The sequence below is a fragment of the Aethalodelphis obliquidens genome, unplaced genomic scaffold, assembly GCF_003676395.1.
Source record: "Aethalodelphis obliquidens isolate GAN/ISIS:26980383/991018 unplaced genomic scaffold, ASM367639v1 scaffold11, whole genome shotgun sequence".
Lineage (NCBI taxonomy): Eukaryota > Metazoa > Chordata > Mammalia > Artiodactyla > Delphinidae > Aethalodelphis > Aethalodelphis obliquidens.
The window spans coordinates 32,456,519-32,470,553 of NW_020837955.1; the positions used below are offsets into that span (position 1 = coordinate 32,456,519).

The 14,035-nt window shown below is 48.8% G+C and overlaps 1 long non-coding RNA gene across 2 annotated transcripts; it reads left to right on the plus strand.

The window, feature by feature from the left end:
* Positions 1 to 3,117: 3,117 nt before the first annotated feature.
* On the plus strand, positions 3,118 to 13,427 carry LOC113623451 (uncharacterized). 2 transcript variants are annotated; one of them, XR_003433935.1, is made up of 3 exons: positions 3,118 to 3,782; positions 4,720 to 4,918; positions 12,737 to 13,427. It is a non-coding gene; the product is annotated as an uncharacterized LOC113623451 (long non-coding RNA). The 2 variants fall into 2 exon arrangements; XR_003433936.1 differs by having other exon boundaries at positions 3,118 to 3,650.
* Positions 13,428 to 14,035: the final 608 nt, after the last annotated feature.

Here is a 14,035-nt window from a genome sequence, read left to right on the forward strand (position 1 = left end):
GTAACCATAGCATGCAGTTTTCAAGAAGTCACCTTCTTTCCTTCCCTTCTCCTTCTTGCTGGCTTGAAAGTAGATGAAATGGCTGGATCTTTGCAGCTATCTTAGTCCAGGAGGTAGAAACTGTACTGTAGATGGTGGCACACAGGACAGCTGGTCCTTGAGTATCATGGAGCTCCCACAGCAGCCCTGAACTGCTTTCCTTCAGATCTCTTTTTATGAAAGTGAATAAACTTCTATCTTGCTTGAGCAACTGTTCTGGGTTTTCTGTGATTTGTAGCTAAACTTAATCCCAACTGATACATAGGATGGGTGCCAAATTCAGGTTATTTTGAGGAGCGGGAGGAGAGAGTGTGATCAGCTTCAACTCTATTGGTAAAAAGTTTGTTTCTTAAACTGGGTGGTGGGCATAAAGGTGGTAATTATATTTTAAACTTTTTGGGTATATCTAAGTATCACATATTAAATCTTTAAAAAACAAAGGTACTGGTAGAAATAGTGTCAAAGCAAAACCATGAGACACACGGAAAAATAATCAAATGGTGGCAGTTTGGGGCTTCACCCTGGCTCCGTGTCCAGATCGTCTTTGATGTTAGGGTTTGAGTGCAGCCTCTGAATAAGCCTCATGGACAGAATGAGCAAGACCTGAAGGGGTCTGTGGGTACCAAACCCGTGTTTGGAAGCAAGAAGGGAAGAAGAAGAAGGCAAGGGCTGGGCCACACTCCCTCCCCCATGCTGCCCAGACCCTGTCTGGGTTGGGTCACCAGGAAACCCTCATTGCAGACAAGTCATGGAAAGGTCTCTTGACCCCATCCACCGGCCCCATCCCTCTGCTCTCCACCAATCCCCACTGTCATTTTAAGGGAGTAAAAAAAAGTGTACTTAAAACCCCACATTTTCATTGCAATAAATTCAACCAGATGCGATTAAAGTAAAATGTGGACATAGTTTCCTCCTCTGATCCAATCCTACCCTTCGGAGCTAGTCACGCTGAACAGCAGAGCAAGCATGTGACTGCTGGCAAAGCCAGGTTGAAGGCTGGAACCCCAGGGAGACCAGGGAGATGTCTTTAGCCACTGGTGTCCTTTGCCTGGACACTGCCCACAGATACTGTAGGCTGCAGTGGTGGGGAAAGGGCCGCTGCTGTTGAGGGGCTAGGCTTAAGAACTCCTTGAACTTGTAACCCAGGCTCACCCCTGGGATCAGAACATTCCAGAAGAGGTAGACCTACTTCTTGTCTTGATTAGCCCTCAGCCCTTTGGCCACACCTCACCGGGAGAGGCCCCAGAACCCAGGAGGCTGCTTTCTCCCACCTTTGTGATTCTCTTTCAAGTGCTCCTGAGTACATGGCAGTAGACATTACAGAAACACACAGATAGACCAGCATCTTTGTGGGATATCCCGAGCCCGATGAATCATGTGTCAGGAAACTGGCATCCTCAGCCTCTGAGGGTTTACGGCTGCAGCGGCAAGAATAGCTTGTGGTGACACGTATGTCTGTGCTGTGCCCAGTAAAAGTACGATGGAACACCTCAGCTCACCTCTGCTTTGTCAGAGGATATAAAAACTATGCTCACTCCGTTCCCTGAAAGAGCCATGGAGACCTCATTGCTTGAAACAGGAATTGAGACAGAGCTTGACTTTTACAATTACAGTCATAGAAAGGCATTTAGTTTTACTACTTAATTGCCTTTACTGAAAAGTTGGGACTGTTCTAGTAAACTCAGACTCCCTATGTCTAACCCAATACTGAGTAGGAGGCACCTAGAATGTTGTGAAATGGCCTTTCGTGTGGATTAGCTCATGAAATCCACACATTAAATCCCCAAATTTGGGAAATAGGTAAAAGTTATCCCTAAGTTACAGATGACTGAACTGAGGCTTAGAGGGCTTAAATAACTACCAGAAATCACACAGCTAGTCAGTAGTGGAGTGCATATCTGAATCAGGCAGGCGGACTTCAGTGCCAGAACCCATGGGCTCAGTCAGTATGGTGGTCTGCCTCTCTGGAGTCCTAAGGGAGCCAGATTCAGCTGAGGTGCTGTGGAAGGGAGGTGTGGTTATTCATTACAGAAAGATAAGAAGGGCATCATTATAAGGGCAATTGGAACCAAGAGGCAGCCTTGATAGAATTTTCTGTCTTGTGTCATCTAAGATGCTTTTTGCTGGTGAATCAGCAACAAAACAAAGCAACCAAAAAAAAAAAAAAAAAAAAAAGACCTAACCAGTGATTTAACTAATAAGGAAGACATTTACTATCTCACATAACCAGAAGTCCAGAGATAAGGTGGCTCCAGGGTTGGTTAACTTAGCAGTTCAATATTGAATGCAAGGCTTCAATAGCAAATGCAAGACCCAGGTTCCTGCCATGGTTTTGCTCAGCCATCATCAGCACAGTGACCTTTGCAAGCTTGTCCCTCATGGCCGCAAGATGGCTGCCATCACTCTCACACAATGTCCAAAGGCCAGAAGGTCAGAAGAAGACATAACTTTTCCTCATGCCCCTTTTGAAGAATATGGATCCTTCCATTTATATCTCCTTTTATGCCATAAACATGCCATGCGTTCATTCTTAAGTCAACCATTGGCAAGGAGAATGGAATTACTATCATGATTGGTTTGGTTCTGAACCATGGCTGTACACTAGAATCACCTGCAGAATTACAAAACAAAACAAAAAAAGTATCTATGCCAAAATCCCAGTCCTAGAGACTCTGCTTTAACTGATCTCAGATGGGATACATTCGTGGCTATCTTTAAAATTTCCCCTGATGCTTGAAGGTACAGCCAGGATTGAAAACCTCTCATTTAGACCAATCAAGATTCCTCCCTGGGGCTGGGGCTGGGGACCAGCCTGCCATGAAACACATGTCACCTGATTCCGGAACAGGACTGGGGTTCTATTTAGCAAGAAAGAACATGGAAGGGTGGATGGGGGCGGGGGCGGTGGCTGCTGGGAGGCAACCTCCAACATCTGCCTCCCCCGACCCGCCCCGACGTCTCCCTGCATGTGGAGGCCAGGATTCTGGCAGAGTTACCACACAGCTAGGAAATTTCTTCTTTCCTGACTCATCAGATGCCTTCCGTTATGCAATCCGGAGCTGAGGTCATACAAGGAAAGGAGACAATGGCGGGGCCGGGGTAGCGGAGGCTGCATCAGCTCAAAGCTTTTGTGAGTAACGGGGAGGCCAAACTTCAGTTTCCTCCGTGTGGTCTCTGACCACCAGGGCAACTTAAACTGCAGATTCCCGGGCTCCACTCCAGCCCTGTGGAACTAGAGTATCTCAAGGTGGGACCCGAGGACTGGCATTTTAACGGACACCGCAAGTGAGTTCCTATTCACTCTCAAGCTTAAGAACAACTGAACTAGATGTAGCAGAAACAAAGAAAAAGTGGTCAAGTTTTCAATTTCTCCAGGAGGCAGAAGCTTAAATATTAGCTTTCTTATTTTCTTTTGGGTCACAGTGATTTGGGAAGATGGAAAATGCTTGCCTTCAAGTTGGCTCATGGGGCTGAAAAGAATCAACTCTGAAAATTAACATGGTGAGGACAGTTGAGTTGCCTTGGAGGTGTGCTCAGTGACAGGCCCAATTCTGCGCTTGGGGAAGCCATTCTGTCCTGAGAAAAGAGGCAGCATGGGATGCCACCCTCAGGTGTGTGTGTTCCTTTAAGGTTCTCATGAAATACTGGGAAGAATATTAATTGGACCCTACTCCTTGATAAGCCAGTTCTTATCCCGGAACAAGTGAAATGGAAACAGGAAGCTGAACACAGTGACCTTCCAGGTCAGAACTGTCCTAACTGGGACCCTCAAGCTTCAAGGTCTCTAGTCTCCCCTGAGTCCATGCTGCATGAGGGGTGAATCTGGTCATCCGTGTCCCTGAATCCCGGGCTCTCCCTGGCCCAGAACACACCCACAAGTCCTCCTGGATCTCCCCCTGCCTCCCTAGCTGGTACCCTTCCGCCTGCCCCTCTGCTTCCCCTGGGGTCTCCCCTCTGCTCTGCCACACGGAATCCCCTGTGGCTCCCCAAATGCCTCCACGCCATTGCTTTGACTTCTCCTTCAGCCCTGCTTCCTCTGAGTCATTCTTCAATTCTTACAATGGGGGAGCCCATCCAGGAAGCCAGTCCTGAGCTCTCCCCTCCCTGCAGGAATCCCCACCCTCACCTATGGGTCCCAGCAGCTCTCCATGAAGACTTCATGGAAACATTTGCAGCCCTTTATAGCATGGATGTGAGCACATGTCCCCTCTGGCCTTGGAGAGCCCCTGAGGCAGGGTTTATCTCCATGTTCCCTGAGCCTGTAGACCCGCTGGAGCCCCTCAAGCGCTTGCCAGCTGAAGGAATGGTGTTTGGCCCACACATCTGTCTAGAGCCACATCTAAGACATGCTGTGTTGCAGGACAGTCTCCCCACCTTCCCGGGTGCCCAGGCCAGTCACCACAATCCTCTAACTCTAACAAGGAAAAACCACCAGCCTCTGCTGGGCCGAGCCCTCTAAGAAGTGAGAGAAGCTTCCAGAGCAGGAGCCTGGCCTGCTGGCCCTCTACCTTGAGGGCCTGGGAACAGACACGGAGGAGAGAAGGCAGGAAGGAGGGCAGGGGAAGGGGACGAGCAGGCAGTGATGCCTTTCTGGGATCCACACGCTTCGTAGTGGCATCTTCTCTGTCGTCTCCACAAAATCCCCTCAAAACAGGTGTCACTCTTCTCTCCGTCTCACAGAGGACACCAGCTCAGTGCGAGAACGCGCCCAAGGTTCCGCAGCAGGAAAAGGAGGCCTCGATCGGGCCAGTCTGCCTGGTGTTCGTTTGTTTTCTTTTTGGCTGTGCTGCGGAGCATATGGGATCTTAGTTCCCCGACCAGGGATCGGACCTGTGCCCCCTTCACTGGAAGCGCGGAGTCTTAACCACTGGACTGCCAGGTAAGTCCCCAGTCTGCTTGTTTTTCAATAAGCAGAAGGTTGGGCCAGGGTACGATGGGACCACCACTCATGGGCCAACTGAACAGAGAGGCTGCTCACCTGCTGGGAGATGGGTCCAACCTAAGTAGGAGGACAGGTGAGATGCTTCCAGACCGGCGCTCTATATAGACCCTACACACACATCCCTTTATACACTGATATAATAAAGCACGAAGCTCTTTAGTTCTGTTTTAATGGTTGTAAGAGGAAACTATATAAAACACGTGCATGCTGGCTAAGTCCAGGAGAGGAGATGCACATCTGGTAAGGAGAGATTTTGAAGTCACTTCTTAGCTGAGTGCGCTTGGACAAACGACTACACTCTACTGAGCCTCAGTTTCCTCACCTGCAAAATGGACATAACAATGTCTTCCTTGCCTAGTCGTTCAAGGATTTACAGTTATGTGAAGTATTTAGCTCAAGCCTGAGCCATAAAAGCGTTCAGTGAATGAGCTGTTATTAAAATTGTTAGTGCTACTATTAGGATACATTTTTGTCTCCTCCGAGCATCCAGCAGAGTGCTGAGCCCACGGGGGCAGGAACTGTATCTCTTTCCCTCAGCTCTGCATCTCTGGTGCCCAGACATCGTCTGGCACAACAGTGGCACTTGGTAAAGGTCTGCTGGGTTGAACTCAAGACTTGTTATTCTTCATTGTTATATGGCACTGTGCCCTTTTTCAAATCCTCTGAATATATCATTACTCTTGAGCCTTTCCCAATGCCTGTGGGGCAGGAAGGAGAGGTGATACTGTTGTTCCCATCTTATAGCTGAAAAAAATTGAGGCTTAGAGAGAGGATGCTTCCTGCCTAAGTCACGCGGCTGAGCTGAGCTGAGCTGAGGTCAGGCTCTTCAGACCGCAGGTTTCACAGCCACTGTGTGTGAAACCATCCACAGGAAGCAGACGCTGTTGCAAGGAGCTGAGCTGGAAACCCCCAGGGAGGCAGCCCCCCTGTCAAATACCAGCAGCCTCTGCCAATACATTTATTTATTTTTTACATCTTTATTGGAGTATAATTGCTTTACAATGGCGTGTTAGTTTCTGCTGTATAACAAAGTGAATCAGCTACACATATACATATGTTCCCATATCTCTTCCCTCTTGCGTCTCCCTCCCTCCCACCCTCCCTAGCCCACCCCTCCAGGCGGTCACAAAGCACCCACCTGATCTCCCTGTGCTATGCAGGTGCTTCCCACTAGCTATCTACCTTACGTTTGGTAGTGTATATATGTCCATGCCTTTCTCTCACTTTGTCACAGCTTACCCTTCCCTCTCCCATATCCTCAGGTCCATTCTCTAGTAGGTCTGTGTCTTTATTCCTGTCTTACCGGGATCTAATGAAACTTCAAAGCTTTTGCACAGCAAAGGAAACCATAAACAAGACCAAAATACAACCCTCAGAATGGGAGAAAATATTTGCAAATGAAGCAACTGACAAAGGATTAATCTCCAAAATGTATAAGCAGTTCATGCAGCTCAATAACTAAAAAACAAACAACCCAATCCAAAAATGGGCAGAAGACCTAAATAGACATTTCTCCAAAGAAGATATACAGACAGCCAACAAACACATGAAAGAATGCGCAACATCATTAATCATTAGAGAAATGCCAATACGTTTAGAAAGGGCTTCAGAGGATGACCCGGCGTAGGTCAACTGGTCCCACTGATCCTGGCCCATCTTTCTGCCATGGCTCAGTCCTGCTCTGCACCCGAGGTGGGTCCCAGCTGGACCTCCTGGCCCATCAGAAAGCACCTGGAGAGCCTCTGGATTTCAGAGCACATCAGGCAGGGATGGCCTAGGGCACTTGGAGGAGCTGGAAGCAAGAGGACTTTCCTCGCTGCAAACAACACCCAGGGTCTGCATCCTGGCCCAGATGACAGCCTCACTGACAGGTTTAGTACCACGTTTTATGACTTCCAAGCTTAGTCACTGCCTAAGTCAGTCCGCTCAGACACAAACACTTAGCAAAGTCATGACCCAGATGCTTAAGCAGGGAAAGGTGTACTCCCCCACCCCCCGGCAGAACTGGCCTCTGGAGCCAAGTCTGGGGACGCTGGAGGCAGCAAGGCTGTAGTGGTGGTATATTTCAGTGACCCACATGGTTGTCCTTTATTTTCCCCAAGTTTCCACTACTGAGTTTTAAGGGAGTAGGAAGCAGATGCCTGCTGCCTCCAGGGACAGCCCGACACAGGCCAAGGGCTTCTGATCCCTGTCCGCAGGCCTTCCTTGAGAGCTGAGCCTGAAGGCGTGAAGGGTGGAGGTTTGGTGCATCCTTTGGCAGACAGATCGACCCCCCTCCTGGCTTTCAGTTCACACACTGAAGATGGAAGACCAATCTCTGACCCAAAGCAGCTCAACCCTGGATTCCCACACGCTGTTCCCTACCCCCTACTCCCCAGCCCCAGCTTGGCCTCTGTGAAAACCAGAAGCCTCTCCAGAATCTCTCTGGCCTCCACGCAGGTCTGCAGTCCTCCCAGATGGAGTGGGGACGCACCTCGGGCCCGGGTGGGTGCGCCCATGGGAAGAGTGAGGTGCCCTGACTGCACAGCTGCCCTCCTGCTGTGAGGACAAGGTCCCTGCTGGGGACCCTTCCTCCAGCTCATTTGGGGGCCGCTTCTCAGACTGGAGAAGAGGTGAGGTGCCCAGTTAACTGGAAACTGGCTCTGAGCCAGAGTTGGGCTCTGTGGCTTGGAGGATGTCATTGCGATTAAGTGGGTTTACTTGCCCAGTTCCTTCACAGTGTGGCTTTAGGGCACTTGGTCACATCATGTGCTTTCATTCTTCAGGTGCTCACTTAACCCTTTCATCCTCGATCAAGTCACCATTGTCACTTGCCTGATTATAACCCCAAGAGCCTCCTCCCTGATCTGGTTGGAATGGCAGCTCCACTCCAGCTCCTTGGAATGAATAATAGTAATCATTTTTTTCCTTCTTTCCCTCGCTGGGATTTTTATCTTCTTAAACACAACCCATCTCCTTCATTTCTCTTTTTCCCTTTCCCAGACACTGAAGTTTTATTCTAAAAATTCCTCTTGATCTCTAGAGAATTATAATAGAACAAAACCTGCTGTAATGCTACTAAATGAGGATAAAAATTTTACATGCATGAAATAGAGTGGCATCATTGATAAGTTTATAAAACAACTGGGATGAGCTTGTGTAGCTGGGCAGCTCCAGGTTCTAGGGGCCAGCTGTCAATTACATCATGTCCAAATTTACATCATCACAGGATCAGTATTAATGCAAATGTCTTATTGAAGCAGCACCAACACCTACATTTTGGGCTTTAGCCCCAGAAGGTCCTAGATTTAAATCCTAACTCTGCCACATGCTAATTTTATGACATAGGCCAATGTATAAACCTCAATTCTAGTGTATCCATCTGTAAAACAGTAGAGAAAATACTTACTTCACAGAGTTGTTATGAGGTTGAAATACCGTATCAGCTAGCTACTGCTGTGTAACAACTACCACATCTCAGTGACATCCAACAATAAACTATTTATTTCTAATGTTTCTAAGGGTTGGCTGGGACCAGCTGTTGTAGCTGGGCTAGGCTGGGCAGCTCTGGTTCAAGCTGCATGTCTGGATGACTCCAGTCTCCTCCATGAACCTCACTGTGGGCCCAGGCTGAAGTGGCAATAGCTGCCTGGGGAATCTCTTCTCACAGCAATGGCAGAGACACAAGAAAAAGACTGCTCAAGCATAGTTCAAGTCCTTGCTTGCATCTTATCTATTATCATCCCATTGTCTAAAATAAATCACGTGACTGAGCCCAGAGACAGGGATCAGGAAACACAATCTGCCCTCAATTGGCCCATGGCAAGTGCATGGGTGCAGGGAGGAGTGAAGAATCAGGGTTGGTAATTCAGGCAACCACAAATGACAATGCTCATTCAGAGCCGCTATTCAGCTCCTGACATGTGGTAGGTGCTTAGTAAAAGGTAACCATGATCATTGCATGAGCCCTTAGAGTTTAGGTAAACCAAAGTGTCTCAGTCTCATCCTTGGCAAGTAGCAAAGTCAGGAATGGGCCTCAAGACATCTTGCTGCTGTTCAACATTTTTTTAAAGTGTCCCATCACCAGCCTCCCATGTCTGACTTCTCCTAACCCCATACACTGAGGGAGGGAGGTACGATAGATGGTGGGAATGTAGAAGTGAGAACCTTGGGCCTCAGCAGCCTAAGATACATCCAAGATGTATAGACTAAATATAAGGGGAGATTGGTCAGCCCCTCCATTCCCATTGGCTTAGTGATGGGGAAACCAGTGGGAAGAGCAACGCTGTGGGTTAGAATCCTGGTTCTGCTGCTCACTGGCTGAGTCACTGTGGGCTCCTGCAGATGGAAGTTCTTCCTGAGTGGTCTGTCTATATTAGGTCCCCATGTCATTCACTCTCATGGCACCCTTGGCCTTTTTTTTTTTTAACTGCATTTTATGGTGATGTATAATATAATTGTATATTTATTTGTGGGCTCATTTCTTTAATGTGGGTCTTGCTCACCAGACTGCAAGCTCCGTGAAGGCAGGGCCCATGTCTATTGGGTCAGTTCTTACCTAGTGCTTGGCACAGTATGTTCATCTGTGGGATGAATGAATAAATACAAACTCCCTGAGCTTTACTCTCCTCATGTGAAATACAAGATAATAATATGTTCTTTTTTTTAAAATCTCATTGATAGTTTTTAATATGATTTTTAAAAATTTATTTATTATTTATTTTTGGTTGCATTGGGTCTTTGTTGCTGTGCGCAGACTTTCTCTAGCTGTGGCGAGCGGGGGCTACTCTTCATTTCGGTGTGCGGGCTTCTCACTGCGGTGGTTTCTCTTATTGCGGAACACGGGCTCTAGATGCGTGGGTTTCAGTAGTTGTGGCTTGCGAGCTCTAGAGCGCAGGCTCAGTAGTTGTGGCGCACGGGCTTAGTTGCTCTGTGGCATGTGCGATCTTCCCGAACCAGGGCTCGAACCTATGTCCCCTGCATTGGCAGGTGGATTCTTAACCACTGCGCCACCAGGGAAGCCCAATATGTTCTTTAAAGAGATTTTTTTTTTTGAGAAACGTGAAGAAAACTATTTGGGGCATGCCTTCTATGGGGCCTGGCATGGTATGGGTGCATGGTACACAGTAATATATGCCCAGCACTCCACCCTTAATTCTTACCATTGAGTGGTTAAGTGCGCAGAGTTGAGATGTTCAAAGCAGACCTGTACTTCTAGCTTCTCTTTCTAGCTTCTCATTCCCCATCTCCACAGTGACACTGGGGGTCTCAATCCTAGATACCTGGGCTGCCTGCCTGAACTGTTCCTGTCTAGCCAATAGGGAAAGCCCTCGTCATTCGTCCCCCTCTATCTCCATCCCCTTCCTCATGTCCCTGAGGTCCTTCTGACTCAGGGTTGTTATTTGCTGAGGACACACTGGTAAGTCCTCATGGTGATTAAAATACTGAAATCCTCTCATACCAGATGGTACAAAGTATGAGTTCATGAGACTCTAAACCATCAAATGACATTGGCCCAGGTAGCCCAGAGGTTACCAGGTGGCCAGATGCTGGAGAGGACGCTGGCAGCCCCTGCTGGCACCAGCTGGATGGGGGCAGCAGGGGTGAGCGCCATGCCTGCCCACCACTCCAGAGCAGCCAGCATTGGTGGGCACAACAGAGCCATGCCTGCCCACCGCTCCAGAGCAGCCAGCGTTGGTGGGCACAACAGAGCCGGTGGCAAGGCAGACAGCCACTGTCGCAGAGGCTCTTTGCCTCCAGGCCACAGGGCAGGTGTGTGTTCCTAGCCATGATGTGTGGGCATAAGGCCATGCTTCACTAGCTGTAACAGAACACCAGGTGCCAAGGACCCAGTGACCATCAATCTGATGGGGACAACCTTAGAAGGATTTGATGCAGTCCTGATAGTGAACCGTGGCTCAGACAGGGACCTCCCAGCGAGTGGCAGCCAGAACAGATTAAAAAATCACTCCACAGATGAGTTGATAATTATTAGAGGGATTGAATAAATGATTTGTGTCACAATGTTTATTCCTAAGATGAAATGTAAGCATAAATAATTTTGTGAAGTTGGAGATAGAAGGGAACTCTGTTTTGGATTTACATATGGCCCAGGCTGTACATATTCTGCACAGGATGCCCAGATATTTGGTCAAACATTATTTTAGGTGCGTCTCTGAGGGTGGTTTTGGATGAGATTAATATCTGAACCCATAGATGGTATAAAGCAGATTGCCTTCCTGCTGTGGGTGGGCCTCATCTAAATAGTCAAAGGCCTGAATAGAACAAAAAGGCTGACTCTTCTGCAAGTAAGAGAGAATTCCTCCTGCCTGACTGTTGAGCTGGGACATCAGTCTTTTCCTGTGTTTGGACATGAACTGAAGCAGGAGCTCTTCTTGGGTCTTTAGTCTGCTGGCTTTCATAATGGAATGTACACCATCAACTCTCTTCGTTCTCAGACCCCTTCAGACTATACATGCATATCTCTTGCTGGTTCTGTTTTTCTGAAGGACCCTGACTGATACAAGCCCCAATTCCTCAGACTCCCTTTTATTCTCCTAGTTTTGGTGTGTGTTGGTATCTATCAAGGGCCATGAGGAGGAAAACCTCCCACCCCACGAATCCGTGGCCATTGGTATTATACCTCCTATTTCTGCTGTGTCCTTCCCCTCTGGCTGCCTCCCCGTCATGTTGCTGAATCCTGCTTTGGGGTAGGCAGAGTGATCCTGAAAAGATGGTGAACTGGCCCAGAGGGGTCATTCCCAAAGGCACTATCTGAGTCGCAGGGAGACTTCCACAGGGGGTGGGCTTAGTGGGTGCTGATTCATGTCCCTTTTCCCAAAGACAAGAGGCTGAGTGTCAGGGTTGCTAATCCGTCTCAGAATGGCTCCTGGCTCAACCCACATGGAATTAAATCCAGAATTAAAATTCAGAGCTTGTTCTGGACTCGAAGGGCAGACTTAGCTGTTTTCCTCAGGGATAAAGAGAGGCCCAAGGCTGGCTTGGGAAGCGTTGTCACAGCAGTTCAGAGCAGAGGGGCCACTGGGTTGGTGGACTGTCTGCTGAGTGTTGAGAGAAGACAGAGTCGCTGTCACCACGGGGTTTACAGATGTAACAGGGGAGCCTGGAGTGGGCACAGGAGGCTAAAGGGCCCTCAGTCAGGGAACAGCCTCTTGCCTTCCCTGTTCCAGAACGTCAGCCCTCGCTGCAGGCAGTGGTGCCCACACTGCTGTACCTGGGGCTGCCACCTCCCCCTTAGCCTTGCTTTAAGTGTGTTAAAAAATGAAATTTAAATGAGTAAATCTGAAGATCTAATTGGCTTTATTCAATGATTCAAGAATGCAGCAGCATCCCACCTAGTAAGTAGAAGGGTGCTCAGAGGGGTTGTATGAACTGGAAGGTTTTTATAGGCAGGAGGAGGGCGGCACACAGAAGCTATCAACAAAAGAAGAGGATTGTTTCAGACCAGATCACCTTCTTTCAGGGGGTGGGGGGTGGGGATGAGGGTCTATCACGCAGGTTACCTCTTCATCCCTTGGTGGGGGGATGGACAGGGCCCTGTGATAGAGTACTTCACTGGTGCTGACCAGAAAATTCCAGACTGGCCGATTACCACTACACTCCTGGGGAAGGTCAAAACTACAGTTAGGTCAGGTATGCAATCTAGGTCAGTTAGCATGGGTTTTAGCACAGGTGACACCATTTGGGGCCTTTGGATTTTCCGTTTAACAGGTGGCTGTCTGTTTCTTTCCTAACTTTCTGGTAATCCTCTTCCAGGGGCTGCATGTGGCCATGGCAAGAGGAAGACAGGAGACAGAAGGATCCAGGTTGGAAGCCGGTCGGCTCTTTCTTCACCCCCAGCAAGCCTGCTTTTCACTCCACTCAGCTGTGCCCTCAGGCCTGGGCCCAGCTGTTTCTCCGTTCAGTTTCCCGGGTGCCCAGGGCATGACCCAAACCCTAGGGACCCCACATGGGGAACTCACTTATGCGAGGAGGTGGCATAGTGTAGTGGTTAATTCCGGAAGGACAGTGTGGGTTCAGATCCCAGCTCTATCCCTCAGTAGCTGTATGACCCCATGTCAGTGCCTGTCTATGTGCCTCACTTTCTTCCTTTAAAAAATGGGAAGGATAATGGTTCCCACCTTCTGGGGTTGTTCCAGTTAATGTCATTAATGGATTAAACGAGTTAAGACCATAAGACACAGGGTCAGGTTTATCATAGGCACTCCCTTATGTTGATTATATCATAATTAATTGTGATTAATTACAGGTGGGCCACCATGACCTTCTTCATTGCTCAATAAGATGATGTACTTGCCAGGTGTTGCAAGGGTCCCAGGCAGGTTCTCTGAATTCTTATTCCTTCTTTTCTCCTTGGTGAAGGCCCTTTCCTCTCACTGTTGGTTGTCAGAGATTCAGCCTTAATTAATAAATCTGTAGAAATGCAGTTAGGAGGGGAGACACCCTGGTCTAAGATGTCGCCTTGTCTTGAAAGGCCCAGAAGCTGGGGGCAGGTCCTCCTTGGCCCCAGAGTTGGGAGTGGTGATTACTGCCCAAAAGCCTGGTTTCTAATGGTCCAGGCCCTATAGGCCCTTCCAAGTTAGCCTACGTCCATGGTATGCTCCCCACCGCTGCAGGACCGGGAGAACTCACAAGGGGGAGCCCCCAGCCCAGCCACAACCATCAGCCTGACCTGGAACAGCCAGTTTTTGCGCTTTCTCTTGCTCCTAAATGAGCACCACCCTTTCCCTCCTGATTTGGAGATAATCTTTGTCTCCCTTTCTCTTTGGGTGTCTGTGATGAGTAATTTTTTGTTTTTTTTTGCCTTACGCGGGCCTCTCACTGTTGTGGCCTCTCCCGTTGCGGAGCACAGGCTCCGGACGCGCAGGCTCAGCGGCCATGGCTCACAGGCCCAGCCTCTCTGCGGCATGTGGGATCTTCCCGGACCGGGGCACGAACCTGTGTCCCCTGCATCGGCAGGCGGACTCTCCACCACCGCGCCAGCAGGGAAGCCCTGTGATGAGTAATTTTATGTGTCAACTTGCCTGGGCCCCAGGGTACCCAGATATTTGGTCA